The sequence below is a fragment of the Crinia signifera genome, chromosome 2, assembly GCF_055691185.1.
Source record: "Crinia signifera chromosome 2, ASM5569118v1, whole genome shotgun sequence".
NCBI lineage: Eukaryota > Metazoa > Chordata > Amphibia > Anura > Myobatrachidae > Crinia > Crinia signifera.
In genome coordinates this window covers 180,859,511-180,881,074 of record NC_139218.1, presented here as the reverse complement: position 1 = coordinate 180,881,074, position 21,564 = coordinate 180,859,511, and positions in this window count along the sequence as shown.

Here is a 21,564-nt window from a genome sequence, read left to right as displayed (position 1 = left end):
AATGTTAGTAGGGATTTGATCAATCATTTTATATTTCAGAGTGGGGAGTGGATGGTTATAATCCTTAAAATGGCGGGCTACTGGCTGATCGGATGTTGCCCCCTCCAAAGCTGATTTGATAGCCGAGCGGTGTGCCGCCATCCGCTCTTTAAAAGATCTTGTGGTTTTCCCTACATATAACAGCCCGCAAGGGCATCGAATAATGTATATAATGTAGCGACTAGAACAAGTCAACACTTGTTTGATTTTGAGAACCTGACCTGTATGGGGATGAACAAAGGAATTTCCAATTTCAAGGTACCCACAGGTTACACAACCCGTGCACCTGTAGTTCCCTGGTTTGCGTGACAGAAAATGTTTATTACAACTTTTGCCCAAATTGGTGACATCTGTCTTCACAATCCTGTCACGGATATTGGTCCCTCTTCTGTAGCAGGGCATCACATCGACATTGGTCAATGCTGGTAGGTCGGGATCATGGCTAACCATTGGCCAGAATTTTTTGAGAGTCCCGATAGTGCTGGCACTTGTAGTGGAATAAGTACTGATGAATGGTATTTTTTTATTGGCTGATTTCTTTGAAGTTAGCCCTGTAAGGGTATCCTTTCTTGGGATGGCCAAAGCTTTTTGTTTGGCTTCCAACAGGCTCTGATGATCATATCCCCGTTGTTCGAATTTTGTCACCATCTCATCCATCTGGGTGACAGTGGTTGCTTCATCACTACAAATGCGTCTGACACGCAGCATTTGGGAGAACGGTAAACTTCTCTTGGCTGCACTAGGGTGATGACTCCTTGCATCGAGCAGGGTGTTCCTGTCGGTTTCTTTATGGAACAACGATGTAATAATCTGATTTCCCTGTCTGGAGATCTGGACATCGAGGAAGTTGATGGTCGATTCATCGATGGTAGAGGTAAACTTAATGTATGGGTCACCAGCATTAGCCTGTAGTAGCATCGCATCAAGACTGTCCCGTGTCCCAGTCCAGATAAGTAGGATATCGTCGATAAACCTTACATAGAAGGCAATCGACTCTGCAGCTGAGGATTGTGATAGAATGAGCTTTTCCTCCATCCAAAACATAAAGGCATTGGCGTACGTCGGAGCTACGCAACTGCCCATTGCGCAGCCCCGGCGCTGAAGATAGAAGGCCCCATCAAAATAGAAATAGTTTCGAGTCAAGGTTAACTCCAAAAGGCGTATGTAAAAGTCGACGTTCGGACCTACATAGAGAGGGTTGTCAGATATCAGCAATCGGGTGGCAGATAGTCCATTGGAGTGCTGTATGTTAGTGTACAGACTAACGATGTCTAATGAGCAAAAGATGAACTCTTCTGGTAAATTCCTGAGAGCTTGTAATTTCAATATCAGGTCTGTTGTGTCTTTCAAAAAAGTTTTCTGAGCTTGCACTGCTGATTGTAAATGATGATCAAGGTACTGCGAAATAGTGTAGTATAATGAGCCCCGCGCCGAAATAATCGGGCGCCCTGGGGGATTGGTCGGGTTTTTGTGTAGTTTGGGCAGGGTGTATAATATTGGAGTGATTGGAAATTTGGTGGATAGACTTTCGGCACATTTCTTTGAGATGATCGAATCCTTCACCGCATTGTTGAGAATGATGTCAATCTCAGATTTATATTGATTGGTGGGATCACTCTGTAGCTTTAAATATGTGAATTCATCTCCAAGTTGTTTATAAATGTCCTGTTTGTACATGTCCACACTCATAATCACCACTGCTCCGCCTTTGTCGGCTGCCCGAACTACAATATCCTCATAGGTGCTCAAGTTCTTTAAGGCTATACGCTCATTTTTAGTAAGATTATTGCGTATCATGGGTTTAGAAGATGCAGCTTCATGGTTAGTTTGATCCATTACCCTTGACAAAACTTTGATACTCGGGTTAATTGAATGTGGGTCAAAACTAGAAGTGGTTCGAGTTGGTAAGCGCTCCTGAGAAATATTCTCGGTTTGAGGACCAAAAAATTCTTTCAGCCGTAGACTGCGGCTGAATCGATAATTGTCCACTTTATTTGTAAAACTGTCATGGAAGTTAGTGGGGACGAAGGAGAGACCCTTATTAAGCACAGACATTTCATCAGTGGACAGGGTTCTTGTGGATAGATTAAACACTACCTCTTCCCTTTTTTGGAGCTTTTTTCTAATTCTATCCCACTGATGACCTCTTCTGGTGTAAGGCCTAGGGCTCCTAGCTTGGCCCTGGTGTGTACCCCTAAAGGGGGTCTACTCTGTGAGGAGGTTTTTGAGGTGCCTGGCCTTTCGGAATCACTCTGAGATGAGTTGCCGGTGCTTGAATTATCTCTGGTTTTATTCCATCTGCCCCTTTGCTGGGGGCGACGTCGGCCTTGTTGGCCCTGTGGTCTTGCGGATGGCTGATTTGCCCATTCGTATACCCTATTTTCCAGATAATCTTTATTGACCGTGGCAACCTTGTCTCTTTTAAATTGAATTAAATCCTTCCGATACTTATCGAGTTGGACTTGCATTTTCTCCAACCAATTATCGGATTGGTCTTCCATTATCGTTTTCAAATGAGCAGCTTCAAAACTTTTTATTTTATCACGGGCTGCATTCTGTTCCCTTGTAGCTTCTTGGATGACCAGGAGCATAAGATCAAACGAGGCTTTGTTTAAGATGGCCACCCATCTGTGGCAGAACTCAACATTATGTTTCCCGATGGTAGGGATATTCTTCACTCGAAAACCCCTCGGGATTTTCTTGTCCCTATAGTAGTCTGAGAGTGAGATACTGTGTAAGGAGAAATCTATCTCTCGCTTTTTGAGGCGCAGCAGCTGTGTAAACAGCCGATCACAGGATTCAGCTCCCCCCGCAGTGTTGAGGTTCTGCTGTACTAAAATTTCTTCTGCCTCAGACTCAGAGAATGATAACATGTTGCCACTTGTGAAGACCATTCTCCCAAAGCCATCTGTCTTGTGTTGCTTCATCATCGATTGCAATTGTGGGGTGCTCCACTTATGCAGAAATGTCCAGGAAAAAGTGGGTTTAAAAACAGGTGGTCTCTTTCAGGAACAAATCCTTTTGGGTGCCTTGGCAAATATGAATGAACGGTTCAGCGGTGGTCACTCCGTCAAGCCAACATATTATGAACAACAGGGGTCCGGCACTCCACTGTAACATGCACACAACAACCAGGGTGCCATCCACATAAAATGTATATAAGTCCAGGTGTACCAGACGGTACACGGGCGGCACTCAATGGATTTTCACAAAAAGCAATAAGAAACTGCAGACCACTCCACAGTTAAGGTGCGACGTTTCGATAATTTAATATCGTTTTCAAGGACACAGTACATACAAAATACACTTACCTATATAGAAAGAGAGAGACACCCATGTGGACGCCAGCTGCGTCGCCTGGCCCGTGCTGCTGCGGCGCTGAGGACGTGACGTCATCCACTGTCGTTCCGCCCAGCCCGCTGCCTCCGTTCCCAGGGAGACGCGCTGACGCTGAAAAAAAGTAAACAAAAGAGTTCAGCGTCAGCGCGTCTCCCTGGGAACGGAGGCAGCGGGCTGGGCGGAACGACAGTGGATGACGTCACGTCCTCAGCGCCGCAGCAGCACGGGCCAGGCGACGCAGCTGGCGTCCACATGGGTGTCTCTCTCTTTCTATATAGGTAAGTGTATTTTGTATGTACTGTGTCCTTGAAAACGATATTAAATTATCGAAACGTCGCACCTTAACTGTGGAGTGGTCTGCAGTTTCTTATTGCTTTTTGTGAAAATCCATTGAGTGCCGCCCGTGTACCGTCTGGTACACCTGGACTTATATACATTTTATGTGGATGGCACCCTGGTTGTTGTGTGCATGTTACAGTGGAGTGCCGGACCCCTGTTGTTCATTATATGTTGGCTGGACGGAGTGACCACCGCTGCACCGTTCATTCATATTTGCCAAGGCACCCAAAAGGATTTATTCCTGAAAGAGACCACCTGTTTTTAAACCCACTTTTTCCTGGACATTTCTGCATAAGTGGAGCACCCCACAATTGCAATCGATGATGGAGCAACACAAGACAGATGGCTTTGGGAGAATGGTCGTCACAAGTGGCAACATGTTATCATTCTCTGAGTCTGAGGCAGAAGAAATTTTAGTACAGCAGAACCTCAACACTGCGGGGGGAGCTGAATCCTGTGATCGGCTGTTCACACAGCTGCTGCGCCTCAAAAAAGCGAGAGATAGATTTCTCCTTACACAGTATCTCACTCTCAGACTACTATAGGGACAAGAAAATCCCGAGGGGTTTTCGAGTGAAGAATATCCCTACCATCGGGAAACATAATGTTGAGTTCTGCCACAGATGGGTGGCCATCTTAAACAAAGCCTCGTTTGATCTTATGCTCCTGGTCATCCAAGAAGCTACAAGGGAACAGAATGCAGCCCGTGATAAAATAAAAAGTTTTGAAGCTGCTCATTTGAAAACGATAATGGAAGACTAATCCGATAATTGGTTGGAGAAAATGCAAGTCCAACTCGATAAGTATCGGAAGGATTTAATTCAATTTAAAAGAGACAAGGTTGCCACGGTCAATAAAGATTATCTGGAAAATAGGGTATACGAATGGGCAAATCAGCCATCCGCAAGACCACAGGGCCAACAAGGCCGACGTCGCCCCCAGCAAAGGGGCAGATGGAATAAAACCAGAGATAATTCAAGCACCGGCAACTCATCTCAGAGTGATTCCGAAAGGCCAGGCACCTCAAAAACCTCCTCACAGAGTAGACCCCCTTTAGGGGTACACACCAGGGCCAAGCTAGGAGCCCTAGGCCTTACACCAGAAGAGGTCATCAGTGGGATAGAATTAGAAAAAAGCTCCAAAAAAGGGAAGAGGTAGTGTTTAATCTATCCACAAGAACCCTGTCCACTGATGAAATGTCTGTGCTTAATAAGGGTCTCTCCTTCGTCCCCACTAACTTCCATGACAGTTTTACAAATAAAGTGGACAATTATCGATTCAGCCGCAGTCTACGGCTGAAAGAATTTTTTGGTCCTCAAACCGAGAATATTTCTCAGGAGCGCTTACCAACTCGAACCACTTCTAGTTTTGACCCACATTCAATTAACCCGAGTATCAAAGTTTTGTCAAGGGTAATGGATCAAACTAACCATGAAGCTGCATCTTCTAAACCCATGATACGCAATAATCTTACTAAAAATGAGCGTATAGCCTTAAAGAACTTGAGCACCTATGAGGATATTGTAGTTCGGGCAGCCGACAAAGGCGGAGCAGTGGTGATTATGAGTGTGGACATGTACAAACAGGACATTTATAAACAACTTGGAGATGAATTCACATATTTAAAGCTACAGAGTGATCCCACCAATCAATATAAATCTGAGATTGACATCATTCTCAACAATGCGGTGAAGGATTCGATCATCTCAAAGAAATGTGCCGAAAGTCTATCCACCAAATTTCCAATCACTCCAATATTATACACCCTGCCCAAACTACACAAAAACCCGACCAATCCCCCAGGGCGCCCGATTATTTCGGCGCGGGGCTCATTATACTACACTGTTTCGCAGTACCTTGATCAGCATTTACAATCAGCAGTGCAAGCTCAGAAAACTTTTTTGAAAGACACAACAGACCTGATATTGAAATTACAAGCTCTCAGGAATTTACCAGAAGAGTTCATCTTTTGCTCATTAGACATCGTTAGTCTGTACACTAACATACAGCACTCCAATGGACTATCTGCCACCCGATTGCTGATATCTGACAACCCTCTCTATGTAGGTCCGAACGTCGACTTTTACATACGCCTTTTGGAGTTAACCTTGACTCGAAACTATTTCTATTTTGATGGGGCCTTCTATCTTCAGCGCCGGGGCTGCGCAATGGGCAGTTGCGTAGCTCCGACGTACGCCAATGCCTTTATGTTTTGGATGGAGGAAAAGCTCATTCTATCACAATCCTCAGCTGCAGAGTCGATTGCCTTCTATGTAAGGTTTATCGACGATATCCTACTTATCTGGACTGGGACACGGGACAGTCTTGATGCGATGCTACTACAGGCTAATGCTGGTGACCCATACATTAAGTTTACCTCTACCATCGATGAATCGACCATCAACTTCCTCAATGTCCAGATCTCCAGACAGGGAAATCAGATTATTACATCGTTGTTCCATAAAGAAACCGACAGGAACACCCTGCTCGATGCAAGGAGTCATCACCCTAGTGCAGCCAAGAGAAGTTTACCGTTCTCCCAAATGCTGCGTGTCAGACGCATTTGTAGTGATGAAGCAACCACTGTCACCCAGATGGATGAGATGGTGACAAAATTCGAACAACGGGGATATGATCATCAGAGCCTGTTGGAAGCCAAACAAAAAGCTTTGGCCATCCCAAGAAAGGATACCCTTACAGGGCTAACTTCAAAGAAATCAGCCAATAAAAAAATACCATTCATCAGTACTTATTCCACTACAAGTGCCAGCACTATCGGGACTCTCAAAAAATTCTGGCCAATGGTTAGCCATGATCCCGACCTACCAGCATTGACCAATGTCGATGTGATGCCCTGCTACAGAAGAGGGACCAATATCCGTGACAGGATTGTGAAGACAGATGTCACCAATTTGGGCAAAAGTTGTAATAAACATTTTCTGTCACGCAAACCAGGGAACTACAGGTGCACGGGTTGTGTAACCTGTGGGTACCTTGAAATTGGAAATTCCTTTGTTCATCCCCATACAGGTCAGGTTCTCAAAATCAAACAAATGTTGACTTGTTCTAGTCGCTACATTATATACATTATTCGATGCCCTTGCGGGCTGTTATATGTAGGGAAAACCACAAGATCTTTTAAAGAGCGGATGGCGGCACACCGCTCGGCTATCAAATCAGCTTTGGAGGGGGCAACATCCGATCAGCCAGTAGCCCGCCATTTTAAGGATTATAACCATCCACTCCCCACTCTGAAATATAAAATGATTGATCAAATCCCTACTAACATTCGTGGTGGCGACCGCGACAAGAAACTGCTTCAGCTTGAAGCGAGATGGATATTCAGACTAAACACCATCCATCCTGCTGGACTGAATGACTATCTATCATTGGGCTGTTTTTTGTGATTATTTGGTGTCGGCAATACAGACACATAATCTTGTGTGACACGGCATATTGTATCTTTATGACTTTGCGCATATAGCTCATTGATGCATTTTTTACTCCTCTAATCTCATCCGTTATCACTCCTCTTGTATGATTGCCTTTTTCTCTTATATGTCAGAGGGGGGCTAACCACATTAGATGTATTAGATGTGTCCGACTTTTTTTCACTCTTTTGTTTACTTTTTTTCAGCGTCAGCGCGTCTCCCTGGGAACGGAGGCAGCGGGCTGGGCGGAACGACAGTGGATGACGTCACGTCCTCAGCGCCGCAGCAGCACGGGCCAGGCGACGCAGCTGGCGTCCACATGGGTGTCTCTCTCTTTCTATATAGGTAAGTGTATTTTGTATGTACTGTGTCCTTGAAAACGATATTAAATTATCGAAACGTCGCACCTTAACTGTGGAGTGGTCTGCAGTTTCTTATTGCTTTTTGTGAAAATCCATTGAGTGCCGCCCGTGTACCGTCTGGTACACCTGGACTTATATACATTTTATGTGGATGGCACCCTGGTTGTTGTGTGCATGTTACAGTGGAGTGCCGGACCCCTGTTGTTCATTATATATATATATATAGATATCTATATATATATATATATATATATATATATATATAGCAACAAATTTGCAGATGGCATTCACAAGATTTTTAAACGAAGTCTGCACGGCGGCAGCAATCATAGAACAAAACGGAATCAACACAGGCTTGTGTCAACGTTTCGGGCAAAGCCCTTTATCAAGACAAGGTCTGACACTGGATAGCGCCCTCTGGAAAACTGTGATAGCTTTCACCAGGGACATGGGGAAGGGGAGATTACAGCCCGAACCATACAGGGAGGCTTATATTAATATTCAGTCAAAACTAATACTAGATACCCCACATACACCACTACTCCAACCCTCCCTCTCTGCTCTGCAACATTACTCCAACCCTACCTCCCTGCTCCGCACCACTCCAGTAATGGGCACATGGCGCTTCCAGTTTATGTTCTAGCATAGCTGGTGTGGGGGGTTAATAGTGCTATAGGGGGTGGGGGCCCCCAGAGATATTAGTGTATAGGGCCCCAAGATTTCTGTTGCCGGCCCTGCGTGTGGGGGCAGAGCGGCCCATAAGCATATGGAAACACTCAGTGTTTCATGGGCGTTCTCATGCTATGGACGATAATGCGGGTGCGGGAGGCGGCCAGCTGACAATACTGGATGTCAGCTGTCCGCCCACTTCCCTCCGAATGTGAAGGCAGATTTAAGGTTGCTCTGAGCAACCTTAGATCTGCGTGCACATTCCACATCATTCGATATTCGGCGACCATCGAATAATGTGGGCGTTCCCCCGCAGGCTGCGAATGGATGTTTATGTAAAACATCCATTCACAACCAGTGTGAACGTACGTGCCTTGCGAATGTCTGCCAATGGGGGGCTGAGCTGGAGGGGGGTCTGAGTTGTCACAGTGAGTCTGTGAGTCTAATGCAGACATAGCAGCCAGACACAAACAGTCAGAGACCCCCCCCCACACACACACATAGGCAGGCATGTCACATATTTACAGAATTCCCTCAAGCACAGCCTACAGTAGTATTGGCACATGCAGTGGAATTTATTCCCCACAGTACCTCACACGCAGTTGGAGTGAGATTGTCTACAGACTCTGCTCTAAGGCAGATAGCTGTCACAAACAGCCAGAGACCCACTCGCACCCCGCCCGCCGCACCCCCCACTGCCAGTGTACGGAATCATGCCGCCAGGAAGGAGTGAAAGACCAGCGCTGGTCACCCCAAGAGCCTACTCATGTCTGTCAGAAAGCCCAGCCACAGTGCTACTGCTCCTCGGTCTCTCTCCCCACTCCGGCTGAAAGTTTTCGACGTCATCAGCCTGAGAGGTGCTCCCCCTGCCTGCCAGCAGCTGTATATTCAGCTCATGGCAACCTCAGCAGCAGGGAGGAGGGAGTCAGAGGGGAGCACGGCTCAGCTGACTTGCTGGCGCCCAGCAGGGGAAAAAAACATCGGAACCGGGCTATCGATACATCGGGCGGTCAGGTGGGTTTCTAGATCCCTGGAATCCCCCCCTGCGTGCACGCCTGTGTCTACCACCACAAGGCTGTTTTTTCCATCTGGACAGTGACAGGTATAGATAAAGTTGGATATCTTATAACAAGAGATAACATTAAAGCCTTCATATAAGAAGAAAATGAGTATTACTTACAGAAACAGGATTATTAGTATTTCTCATCCAGGAACTTTTTGTTCTCATGCAACATTATATGGAGATATGGGGTAGAGACTTGAGATTGGAAAAAGCTATTTGTTTGGGAGAAAGTGTTTTTGGGTTGTTAACGATTGCTCCTTAACCCTTTGCGTGCCAAGTAAATTTGTCAAAATAATTGTGAAAATTGCCAATTAAACATTTTAATTCATCAGAATGACCTGTCATGTTTACCCTATATAAGAAATATAATCGTTTTTTACACAACACTTTTTATTTGAATTTATATAACAAATATGAGTGACACTGGCATTTTGCACATCTCTCACAGAGATGTTGGCAATCAAAGAGTTAAGTATTAAAGTGCTTGAAACTCGGTCCATCATGTTACTCAGATGGTATCGATATCAAGCTGCAATTTACAATTACATCCAGTGTGACTGCCTTATTTGGTGGGTGCACTGTGCTTGATCAGGATGTGATCTGTGTGGGTTCTGTGACTTTGGACGCACTAGCCTCTAAGCGCATCGGCGTAACTAGAAATTTTGCTACCCCAAGTCAAAAACGTTAAAGCATGTGCGCACATTTATGGAGTGCCCATTCCAATAAGGGTGTGGGTCCTTGTTGAAAGGGGGTATGACCTTATACCCCAGAGTTGTTACCTGCACATCCAGACATTGGCGAACACAGGAAAAAAATGCCCGATTTATGGCCCTTTGTTTTATTTTTACACCTTCTAGTAGTGCCCCTTAGACTTTATGCACCACACCGTAATGCCTATTAGAATTTATGGCACACCGTAATGCCCCTTACACATTATGCTACACACCATAATGCCCCTTACACATTATGCCACACACCATAATTTCCATTACATATTATGCCACACCGTAATAACCATTACACATTATGCCACACATAGTAATGCCCATTAGACAATATGACAAACACACTGTAATGCCCATTAGACAATGCCACACACAATAATGTCCTGTACACATTATGCCTCACACCATAAAGCCCATTAGACAATATACCACCCATCTCAATGCCCCTTACACATTCTGCACAGGTAAGGTAACGCTGTGCAGTGGGAGGGTTAGGTTTAGGCAACAAGGTATAGGGTTAGGCTTAGGCACTAGCAGGGAGGGTTAGGGTCAGGGGGGGGGATTAGGGTGATATAATCTATCTGTACAAACACACACACACATATATATATATATATATATATATATATATATATATATATATACATACATACATACATACATACATGTCCAAGTTTGGACTGTCACTCTAATTAAAGTAGTGTAAATGTCGTGGTGATAGAAAATGTATGTTTATAAGGTATTGGGCAGCACGGATGGTGTAATGGTTAGCATTACAGCCTCACAGCGCTGAGTTCATGGGTTCGATCCCCACCATGGCCCTAACTGTGCGGAGTTTGTATATTCTCCCTGTGCTTGCGTTAGTTTACTCCGGTTTCCTCCCACAATCCAAAAATATACTTGTGGCTGCCAACAAAATTAACCCTAGATTGTTTGTCTGCAGTCACTGATGTGATTATTCAAATATTCTCTGAAAAGCGCTGCATAATACGTATGCACTATATAATAAACTGTTAATAAATAATAATACCCAGTCACAGCACTCCAGTTCTGTCAATCCTCAAGAAATCGACTTGCACCCTGTGTCCTGTTGGGCATGTTTCTTGAGTGATGGACAGAATGAGTAGGACATGACAATTTACATATACACACACATTGATATATAATTATATATATAGAGTTGCTGTTGTTCGGCACTCTGGAGGAAAAGTAAACTTGCCGGGGTGCCTTCAAATGGTTTTAATGCAGTCTCGATACCTCCTGGCCTGGCAGGGTCCAGATAGGAAAAAGCGGCACTCTACGGTCTCAGACAAAGTTTAAACGGGTCTTATTCCATATAGTGTCAGATACAGTACATCATGGTCGACGTTTCAAGACCGACAGGTCTTTTCCTCAAGACTAGTACCATAAAGTGCAAGTAGTGCTGTGCTGGTGACCAAAAGAAAGCAAGGACTTTCTTACTTTAAATAGCTGATCTGTGGAGTGGTGAAAGCGTGCAGTTTCCCTCAGCGTCCCGCAGTCGGGCCTCCGGAAGTGCCGGTGACGTCACCGGACTCCTCCGTCTCCATCTCCTAGCAACTCCCAGACGCTTCTCCTGCTGGGCGTGTCAGGTCTCTGTGTAGTCAGTTGTAAATAAGACCAACAAAACATTGTTGGATATGTGACAAAGCGTGCTAATGCAAAACGAACTGTGATCAGGCTATATGTCTGATGTTTATTATAAAGCCTGTAAGTGAATATATAAAGATTTAAAATATTAGCCCTATACCGGGCTGATTATTGAACAAAGTGCGCTAGAAGCAAGCCTGTCACTTCTGGATATATGGGGTAAATCAGTCAATGGTTAGAACATTCAGAAAAACTATGGCGGTTATTCTGGTTGGTGCGGTCCGTTCCGAATTATTTCGGAGTGGACCGCATGCCACGCTGTGCGGACATTGTAAGAACAAATGCCCACAGGTCCTCCGCATTCGGACGGACTCGCTCTCTAAGAAGAGGGTGTGTTTTCGGACAACATCCAAACCGTGCATGTGCGGTGGCCACACAAAGATTCTGCACGGTCTTACAGCGTCAGAACGGACGGGAAGCTGACTGTACGCACCATTGCACTGTATTTCCGCAAAACTCACGACTATTATGTGAACTCATAAATCTGTCACATGACACACTTATGCAATTAGGCTACCTCATAAAAAAGGGATTGTTTGTAATTGTAATCAATTAAATCCTATTTGATACTTAAACACATTACTACCACTTTACATTACCCCTTACATCATGTGAAGTGCTATTCAATCATTGTTACCCCTTTAAGTAATGGTCCCTTTAGGCAGCAATGCTTCCAATTGAAGCAATGAAAAGAGTGTAATTAATGAGTAATGAGTAGAGGAGTGGATTGTATTGTGTTCAGCTGACAGTGCTTCAGGTGCGGTGTACTAATTGGGCGAACCGAATGCCTAGCACATGAACAAGTGCTCTCCGCAAAGTGAAACTTGCTTATATTTTCATGCATGTTGGTTCGTTTGCAGTCGGTGTGCTGTCCGAATGCATGCCTACCAGAGTTCGTGCACTCCCTCGTGTACGCCCATATTTACGCCAAGTTTTTCCCACTTTGAAACCACGCCCTTGTGTAAGTTCGAATGACGCCCAAAAAATGCCCATATTTCCCGAGTCAATTCGGTGGACATTTCTGTATGGTATTAGTGAGAATGAGTACGGAGACCATGCGTGGCACATGCGCATAGCGTTGCCTACGCATGCGCAGACGGCTAAAAAGCACCCTCCAAAAGAATTTGGAACGGACCGCATCGACCAGAATAATGCCCTATGTGTTTAATTTTCATAGTCTAGCTCAGCATTATTTGGACCTTGTATACACATTATAAGAACATTTTGAATCAATAATGGATGTTATCATAACACTTTTTAGCAGTTTCGGACAAAGTATAACATTGAAATTTAAATAAAGACATTTCAGTCTATTTTTTCATTTATGCCCGCAGGTTTCAGGGAATTCAGTCTGACTATCCATTCAGACTCCCTCTGAGTTAGCAGCTTACGCCTATTGTCACCTCTGCTTAGGGGGGGGGATGTGGTCTATAATCTTGTATTTCAAACTTGCGAGAGTGTGGCCACATTCTTTGAAATGTCGGGCCACCGGCTGGTCAATGTCCTCGCCTTTTAGTCAGGCATTGATCGCAGACCGGTGGAGTGCCATCCGCTCGCGGAAGGTCCTGATGGTTTGCCCGACATAATATTTTCCGCAAGGGCATATGATGATGTACACGATAAATTGGGATTTGCATCCCAGTACGTGTCTGATTTTGAACTTTTTCCCGGTTTGCGGGTGTTTAAATTCTGTCCCTGGTTCCATCGAGTTACAAGTGGTACATGATGGGCACCGGTAACATCCCGTTTTTTCTTTTGGATGTTAAACAAAGTGGGAGGGTCTTTTGGTGGAATATTTGTTTTCATCAAGATGTCCTTGAGGTTTCTACCTCTTTTAAAACTCGGCATGATGGTTTTTTGTTTGAAGATAGGAATATTTTTATCTCCCGAGACTATAGGCCAAAATGCCTTGGTGGCCCTGGATAGCCCTTGTGTGGCTGATGTAAATGTTGTGACAAAGGGTATTTTGTTTGAATTCGTTTTTTTTTAATGTTTTTAGTAAGCAGCTATTCTCTTGGGGTATTTAAAACTTCATTTTTTTTGTTTAAGGAGTACAGACCTCTGATATCCTCTGCTGGCAAATTTCTCAATCATCTTGTCCAATTTTGGTTCTAATTCATTGGGCACGCTTGTTATTCTTGCCACCCTGATCATTTGGGACTTAGGCAGTCCACGTTTCAGGGCAGGGGCGTGATGACTGCTGTATTCCAGAAGAGTGTTTCTGTCAGTGCTTTTCTGATGGACTGTAGTGCTGATCTTTCCATCTCTGAGCTGTATGTTTACATCTAAGAAGTTTACTTGTTGTTTGTCTATGCAGTAAGTGAATTTAATTGGACCTTCTTGCTGGTTGATGTTTTCAATTATTTTAGTGAGATCACTTTCTAATCCTGACCAGAGTAGAAGCAGGTCATCGATGAAGCGTGTGTACATAAGAAGGTGACAACTGATGGTGGAATCTGAAAATAAAAATTAATTTTCCTGCTCAAACATAAACATATTTGCTAAGGATGGTGAAACATTTGATCCCATTAAACAAACTGTAAGCTGTAAAAAATAACAACCATTATGTAAGAAATAATTTTTTGTTAAATTTAGATGTAGAAGTTCAAGAAAAAGTGGGATGTCCAATGCTGAAAAATTTACCTTGTATAAGAATGCTCTCACTGCGGATAGAGCTTGGGCATGTGGTATTACGTCCATTGTGCACAGCAGGTAGTGTTGAGGTATCTGTTCCAGTTGTTTTAGTTGTATTAGCAGTTGTGTAGTGTCCTTTAAATATGCTTTTTGTGTTATGATGTAAGGTTGTACCAAAGTATCCAGAAACTGAGAGATCGGTTGGAAAAGAGATTGTCGGGCTGAGATTATAGGTCTTGCAGGGGGATTGCTGGGGTCTTTATGAATTTTTGGTAAAGTATAGATGACAGGACATACCGGTGCTTCTTGTGTTAGCGTAATAAGTGTTTTCTTGCTAAAGTGTCCTTGTTGGTATGCTGACTGGAGGACTATATCCAATTCTTTTTTGAATTTGGTGGTAGGGTCACTTGGTAGTTTTCGGTATGTTTTTTCATCCGATAATAGTTCATCCAGTTGTTGATGTATTTTACAGTGTCCATTAGCACAATGCCTCCGCCTTTATCGGTGGGGCGTATTGTAATGTTTGGATTTTTTGCAAGATCACTTAATGCTCTGGACTCTTTATTGTTCAAATTAGACCATTTCTTGTCAGTTGTTTGATCGAATCTGGTTATTGTCTCATCTATCAGTCCTGTAAACGTTTTCAAAGATGGGTTGTGGGACTGAGGATCGAATGATGAATGTCCATGTTTTAACAGGAAGCTCTCGTGTATGTCTGGAGTAGGCATAGACGCATTTTGGAAAAATTCCTTGACCCATAGCAATCTCCCGAATTTGTGTAGATCAACGTTCCATTTGAAGTCGTTATGGTGAGTAGTTGGAACAAATGGAAGCCCTCGATTCAACGCTTTTTCTTCTGTTTCTGTTAACTTATAAGGGGACAGGTTGAAAACTAATTTGGGTTTTTCTTTTTGTTTGTCGGCGGTTTTCTGGAGTCTGTGCCCCCACGTCGGGTTCGGCTCCAAGCTTTCCCCCTGTTTTTGCTCGGGTCGCCCGTCCTAAAGGGAGCGCTGTGTTTGGGGTATTCTCGTCAGAATCGTCCACTTGAAAATCACTATCGCTAGTGTATCTGGACTGATCCCTATTGCGGTGTTCCCTCCAGGTGGGGCGTTGTTGTTGTCTGCCTCCCACTCTGGATGGGTATTGCCACTTACATCCTCGTAATCTGTTTCCACAATGCTCCATTTTTTCTTTTTGAATTGTTCCACCTCCTTTTTGTACTGGGCAATCTGTGTCTCCAATTTTTCCCATAGGGGATGGGTTTTCTTGTATTTGAATACTGCCTCATGTTCTTGTTTCAGTTCTGCAATTTTTGTTTTTGTCTTTTGCAGTGTCTGGCCTGATTCCTCTATCACCAGGACCATCAGGTCCTGGCTACATTTATTCATAATCGAAATCCATTTGAGGCAAAATTTGGGATTGTTCCTCCCTATGGTGGGGATATTTGCAATTCTGAATCCACGGGGGATTCTATAAGCCCTATAATAATTGGAGAGAGTGGAACCATGGAGCAGGAAATCTGTTTCTTTTTTATAGAGTTTAAGGAGGATGTTGTAAATGTCCTCTGAGGTTTTTGCAGATTGTGTTGGGTTAATATCTTCCTTGAATAGGATAGATTGTACATGTTCTTGAGTGTATGAGAAGGTTTCATCCAAGTGTTGCTGTAACTCCAAAAAAGTGACATCTTCCTTTTGTATAGGTTCCATAGTATCCAAAGTGCGGCGTGCTTATTTATACAGGAAAAAGTGCTCAGTGCTAGGTGTAAAGTGCTTGCAGTCTTCAGGAAATAATCAGTGCAGCATAAGAAATATAAATATTGAAAAACTAGCAGCAATGGTTCCGGTGCCTTAACACTTGGAGTGCTGTGAAGCAGATATGTCCCACAACCTCACAAAGTATAGAGTCGCTGTTGTTCGGCACTCTGGAGGAAAAGTAAACTTGCCGGGGTGCCTTCAAATGGTTTTAATGCAGTCTCGATACCTCCTGGCCTGGCAGGGTCCAGATAGGAAAAAGCGGCACTCCACGGTCTCAGACAAAGTTTAAACGGGTTTTATTCCATATAGTGTCAGATACAGTACATCATGGTCGACATTTCAAGACCGACAGGTCTTTTCCTCAAGACTAGTACCATAAAGTGCAAGTAGTGCTGTGCTGGTGACCAAAAGAAAGCAAGGACTTTCTTACCTTAAATAGCTGATCTGTGGAGTGGTGAAAGCGTGCAGTTTCCCTCAGCGCCCCGCAGTCGGGCCTCCGGAAAAGCCGGTGACGTCACCGGACTCCTCCGGTATATATATATATATATATATATATATATATATATATATATATATATATATATATATATATATATACACTAAAAATACAAGCCAACATAAATACCTGTCTGGCGTCTGTTCGCACCTCCCGCCGCAGCCCACGCGGTCGTCCAAAGATGACGTCATCCCGGAGCTCCCGGCCAGATGCGCGAAGAGATGACACTGCACTGGTTGCCACAGAAACACCTCCAAACCCTGTGGAAACAAGTGAATACAAAATGACGTGCTATATACAAACATACAGTGAAGCGAAAGATATAAAAGACAAATACAATGTACAGTATACAGCATATTGCATAAATCCAGATATTAGGCAATCTAATAATGATACTGTTGCCACTAAGCCTGCCGTCTTCTCACTGCAATCAGCAGGACTTTATTTCAATATGGTGGTAAGTACCCAATTACAAACTGCACCTACAACGCTGAATGTGATTTGAACTACTAATACTTTCTACCTGAAATCCCACAAACGGATGTGTGGAAAGGGCTAACTAGAAGGCACCAGTTAGCCTCAAGTTTTCAATCCTCCACCTGGAGTACTTAAAAGCAGATGTTTAACAATGGACTGGCTTGAGACCTCCCAGCACAAAGAAACCTTGACACCTGCTCTATTTCGATGCTGGAATAAATTTATTCAGACCCTACCCCCTGCAAATAAACTTGCTCTTAGGCAATGTTTCCAATCTACGACCTGGTACTCCTATCAACTCCTTGGCAATAAAGACCCAATTCCCATATAAGACCACCTTTCTCCTCTCCCCTTCTTCGTTCTCCCTCCCTACTCCTCTTCTACTTGAGCCTCTCCCATGGACGGACTGCCCCATGGATGGATCGGCGGCCTTGGGGACCGGGCGGGCACCAAAGGTTTGTTTTATTAATGTTGTCTATAGTATTTTGTCCTCTGTTTTGGACAAAAAATGTAGTCTTGTTATACACACACCTTTCTAGACGAGTCACAGATTATTACATTTTATCGATATGAGGACCTCCATACTATACATGTATAGAGTAATCTGTTGTAACCTGCATAATTTATCTCGTGCAGGATAGACTCCTACTCTAGATATGTGTGTATTACTCTCGTGATTAGAATCGTTATATAAAGTTAGAAAAAGTTTTTTGAAGCTTCTCATTGCCTTAGACTGTTACAAGATATACGTGTGCAATTTATTGTTCAAATACTCTTGTACAATGTATATACGTATGTTTTCACTGTATACTGTCCCATCATTTAAGCTTCAATAAAATACATTTGGGGAAAAAAAGCAGATGTTTACATAGGACTGACCCCAAATTTTCATTTGACCCCTTAGGGGTAAGGGTTTCTAGGCAAAATAAATATATATATATATATATATATATATATATATATATATATATATATATATTGTAGAAATGATCTGAGTCACTCCAGGGGTCTTTGTATAAATAGATCATGCGATCAAATAAGGATTTAATGGTAATAGCAATCCGGCAAATGCATATCAGTCAACGTTTCAATACACATCTGGTATTTTTTATCAAGACCGCATCTGCCAATAGAGAACAATACCCCGCTCGGCGGTGGGGAAACATATGAGCGCTCGGCGGCGCTTGTACAAGTATATATTACTTACCGGCTCCTGTTAGCCTCCACGGCCGGGTTCTGCACGCGTCCACTCCTGGATGGGGTGGCGCCTGCTGCTGACGTACGTCTCGAATGTGTTGCCAAGCAACTGTAAGAGACGCTGTCCCCGGCCGCGGTAGCGTTCAGAGCAAGCCGGGTACATACAGGGAAAACACAAGTTAGCTAATACAATAAAGGGAATAGAACATGGGGTGATACTAACTCAGCGCTCCTGATGTGATTTAGGTAACGGGTGCTGCGTACGCATACTCATAAATAGTGTAGTGTTTCACTGCTGACGTCTGTCACTGCTCTGTTGCTAGGCAACTCTGCAGGACTCCGTCCCCGACCTGTTAGATAATCAGAATGAGCTCTGGTCGATTCTTAATAAGTTGACACAGCAGATAAAGTACACTTGAAGAAAAGTCAGTAAGATTAAAGAAAAGGGGGTTGGTTTAAATAAAAGTCTGCCAACTAAACCGTTCGTTCAATCCCCCTGGGCGTATAGTTTGTAGACGGTAAATCCATCTGGACTCCAATTTTAACAGTATCCCATCACGGTCTCCGCCCCTAATTGAAGTGGGAACGTGATCAATGGTGATAAATTTTAATTCGGCCAAAGTATGATTCTTTTCCAGCCAGTGTCGGGCCACTGGTTGGTCCGATTTTCTGGTGGTTAAGGCAGTGTTTATCGCAGAGCGATGGAGGGCCATTCGTTTGCGGACCGTGCGAATGGTTTTTCCCACATAGTGGAGTCGACACGGACAATATAATAAGTATATGACGTGTGTAGATAAGCACGTCAGTACAAATTTGATGTGAAAAGTTTGTTGCTTGTGGGGGTGTTGAAAGGTACGGCTGGTAATTATATTTTTACATGTTGTGCATTTTAAGCACCTGTAGCATCCAGGCTGGCGTTGTAGAAAAGAAGACATGGTATTTGGAGGTGAACTGGAAAAGCCTGTTATATCTGTGTGCATCACAAAGTCCTTTATATTCCTGCCCCTGGTGTAGCATGACATCGGGCGGACACTTCTAAAGCAAGGAAGGGCCACATCGCTCTTGACGATCGGCCACAATGCTGTTGTGGCTCTTTGCACTACTTGACTAGTGGTGGTAAATTGTTGCTTCCAAGGGAGAATTTGTTTTTTAGGTTTTGTAGAAGTGGACAGTAATTCGGTACGCGGTGTAGATAGTACCTCCTGTTGGGTGCTTTTTAATTGTTGCAGGTTGTATCCCCTCAGATGGAACTTGGTGACAATGTTGTTGGTGCTTTCCAACGCTGCTTCTGGTGTACTTGAAATTCTTGCTGCACGCATGAACTGAGATTTTGGGAGTCCTCGTTTCAATGGTTTGGGGTGATGGCCGGATGCCAAAAGTAGGGTATTACGATCTGTGATTTTGGTATACACTCCAGTTTCTATTTTACTGCATGGATACTAACTACTACGTCCAGGAAATTATTTTTGTTCTTTTTGAATATTAATTGTGTATTTGATGGGAGTGTTGCTTCCATTGATGTCATTGATCATCTGTTCCAATTTGGTAGTAGGGCCTGTCCACAGCATGAAGATGTCATCGATAAATCGAACGGAATTATTCAAGAATTTTTCTTTTTCTTCATTGAACATAAAAATATTCGCCAGGCTCGGTGCTACCGGGCTGCCCATTGCACACCCGGACTGTTGCTGAAAGAATTCACCGTCGTAGAGGAAATAATTACGTTCCAACGTAAGTGTCAGAAGCTGTATGAACAATGGTTGATCCAAATCGTTGATTTCATTTTCCCTTAGGAATTGGGCCACTGCTGCCACCCCTGCCCTTTGGGGGATTGATGTGTACATATACATATATATATATAGCAAGTCCAAGAACCCGGCACTCAGGACCCCCCCCCCCCACCCGTGGGGTAACTTGCTCAGTTGCCCTTCTGCACAGGATGTTAGCCTGGTATAAATGATGCGTAGATAAGCTGTCACAGCCCGGCGCGGCGCCAGGCCCGGCACCGGCTACTCACCCCTCCACGTTCACCGGTCCTGGCGCCGTGATGGTGCGGGGCTGGCTGGATGCAGGCGGCGGGTAGTCCGGAGGCTCCCCAGTCTATTGGCGGGTCCGGCAGCAGCACAGACGCCGGCTCCCGGGACTGGGCGCCGCCATGTTGGGCAGGTCACGTGATCGGCACTCAGTGCTTCTATTTGATACCTTCCTTCCCCACTAGGGGGCCGGACCTTGCTGGGCTGAGGTATAAGTTCCAGGAGGCTCTTAGCCTCATTGCTGGAACAACTCGTCAGCTGTCAGCATCTCTCTGCAACTCCACTGGTTGTGTGTGGTTCTGCTGATCCTGCTCTCCTGCCAGATCCAGCTCTCCTGTCCCAGCTCTGATCCTGTTCCTGCTCCTGTGTGTTAACCCGTTCCTCCCTGCTATCCTGATATTCCAGTTCCGTCATCATCTCCTGTAGCCGTGTCGGCAGTTTTCAGTTTCAAGCCCCGCCTTTTGGACAAAGTTGTCAGTTTTCGTTTAAACGAAGTCTGGTCCTTTTCAGTTCTCGTTTATTCTTCTAAAGCCAAGTGTGCCGTTTTTCAGTTACAGTAGTCATCCGGTCAAGTCGTCAGTTTCTCCGTCAGCATTCTCTGGTTTACGTCATCCACATCTCAGTTTTTGCCTCAAACATCCCGGTACTCCCTACGACCTTCCTACTCCTGTCCCGATCCCTAACCTGAGCGGCTCATCCTGTCCGCTCCATCTAGGGCACCCGTGGGTGCTCCAAGTGAGGGGCCGCGACCTGCTGTCCAGACGCAGCGAAAACCAAACTTCCTTGCGGGGGTCCCTGGAGAAGACCGCTGGGCAGTTAGACTCCGCGCCCTCGCTTTGGAGTATTCGTCAAAACCCACTGCCCAAAATATATGCAGAGGTCGTACATCCAACCTGCCAAATTCCAAGGGCGACCCGCCGCAGTCTCTCCTGAATCTGAACCTGAGGTGGGTCCTCAAGATCCTCCGGCCGTGATAGTTTGTTCCAGCCACATGGATTCCGCCTCAGGACCCGGTATTGGGGCCGATTTACTTCAGCAGATTGCGGCCCGTTTGGAGGGGCTGGAGAATACACAGAGGCAGTTGGCTCAGGGCCTTCAAGACATCGCGCACCGACAAGATCTTCTACAGACATCCTTACCTAAGGCATCATCTCGGCCTCCAGCTGATTCTACCCGTTCTTAGTCTGGCGCATCCTCTGCCTCCAATCAGCTCCATTTGCCTTCTCCAAGCAAGTTTGATGGAACACCCAAGCAGTGCCGCGGTTTTTTAAACCAATGTGACGTCCATTTTACTTTGCAGCCTGGTCTCTTCCCGTCAGACAAGACACGTGTGGCATA